The sequence below is a fragment of the Neovison vison genome, chromosome 3, assembly GCF_020171115.1.
Source record: "Neovison vison isolate M4711 chromosome 3, ASM_NN_V1, whole genome shotgun sequence".
Lineage (NCBI taxonomy): Eukaryota > Metazoa > Chordata > Mammalia > Carnivora > Mustelidae > Neogale > Neogale vison.
In genome coordinates, this window is record NC_058093.1 from 230,638,436 (window position 1) to 230,640,559 (window position 2,124).

The following is a 2,124-nucleotide window of genomic DNA, read 5'->3' on the forward strand; positions in this document are numbered from 1 at the left end:
CTGCCTCGGTTTCCCTTCCTCACGATTCTCTCCCCTCCCCCGGGGATGCTGTGAGCACTAATGAGTTAATGTGTCTAAGAGTCTGCAGAACCTCGAATGAGATATAATTACAGAGAATTACCATCCACAGCCTTCTGGGAAGGATTTTGTCAGGGAGTAGGTAAATAAATTATGTCCTGTGGTTCTCCCTTCCCCACGGGCTCCTTAACTCTCCCAGAAAATGTTCCCCAGCGACTGAGGTGTTGGAGACCCTTGGCCAGCCCAGCCTCCCACAATCCGGGGCTCCCTTCTCGTCTCCAGACACTTTCCGGGCTACGCCCAGCCTGGACACACATCTCTGGGATCTTGTTCTTCTCAGGATGGGTCCAAAGCCCTGGTCTCCAGGCCGCAGGGGACCCCCACCCCCTACCCTGGCCACGTTCAGCCCCAGCCCCAGGTGAGTGGTTTCTAAGAGTTAACCATCCTCCACAGAATTCCTGGGCGAATACCATCCAGGCTGCCAGATTTATTGCCTTTTAATGTCTCCCGTGTGGTTCCATTAGCTTTCCCTTCTGATCCGTCTATCTTTTCCATCTGACTTCTCCTCGCCCATATTCCATAACCCGGGGTTACATATCTTCCCATTAGCTTCTGCATTGAGGTCTGGGCATAAAAAGTCACCAGGCTCCCCAACCACCTCCGCCACCCCCGCATCGGAATATTTACTTAGATGTTCCTTATCTCTTCCTGAGCATCTCTCTGCGTCTCTCATTTTCTCGGGCAGCTGCAGGTCCCCTCTCCTGCTTCGGAGAACTTCTCGATAGAGCTGTGGTTGCTTGTTAAATTGACCTCTAACTTGGTTGACTCATCAACCCCGCTCTGCCAGGAACCCCTTTCTTTTGTTTCTGTTTTAGTCAGTTCCCCCCCCTGAGCTACTGTCCCTCACCTGGCTCCAACAGCCAGCGGCCACCCTGCCCCCAAGGTCTTTCCCCATCTGCCTTCCCTGAAGGACAACATCCCAATGGCTGAGCCTGGCCGTCCGCAGGCTGCGAGCAGAACTGACTGACGTCTCAGACACAAGAGTCTGCTGCCAGGCGGGCTGAGTTCAAATCCTGCCCCTGGCACTTCTTCACCTCCTTGTGACTTTGGGTAAGTTATTCAACTTCTCTGTGCTTTGCTTTCCTGATCTGTAAACTAGGGAGACGACAGCACCAACTTCCTTCGTGGTAGGGGTGGGTGAGGCCAGGATTAGACTCATAGTATGTGTCAAGTGTTTAACACAACACAGGGTAAGTGCTAGATAAATATTAACCCTCGTTATTTGCCAGCTAGCCAGGCGCTTAGGCCTTGACCCTCCCTGGCTTGCACCATCAACCAATTTGCCATCCCTTAAATACTTTCATGCTCCTGTCCACGTCTCTGGGTGTCTCTTTGTGCCATCTGCTCTGTCCTGAATCTCCCCTCCCCACCACATACCACTTGGGGGATTTGACTCCTCTCTATGGCCCAGTTCGAATGTCCCCTCCTCCATGAAGCCTCCCTCCATGCCCTGCCGCTAGCCATCGATTCCCCTTCCAAGCTACGCAGCTCTAACAGGCTACACCCCTTTCCATGCCCTTAAGACTCAGCCCAAGAGGAGCACCTGGGTGGTGCAGTGAGTTGGGCAGTGATCTTGGGATCCTGAGGGCTGTGGGGTCAAGCCCGTGGGGGGGGCTCCAGACTCAGGGCAGAGTCTGCTTGGGATTTTCTCTCCCTCTCCCTCTGCCCTCTCCCTCCCTTCTCTCTCTCTCTCTCTAAAATAAATAAATAAAACTTTAAGAAAAAGATTCAGCCCAAGGATTACCCACTCTAGAAGTCTCTCCTGGCATCGTGTGGAGACTCTAAGGGCTGGCGTGTACGTGAATGGATCAGTGATGATGGCAGCCGGCCCAGACTTACTTTGCTCTCAACCTGAATCCGGTCACCTTTGTGGACCTGCTGCTGTGTACCCATGTTTCCCCACCTGTTTCATGTTTTTATTCCATACTGGTCTATCAGACCCTAAGAGCTATTCATCTTAGACTCAAAATATCTTTGACCCTGAGAAATTGCTGTCGACCCCTTCATTTGTTGATCCATTCCACAAACTACCTCGAGTGTCTACTA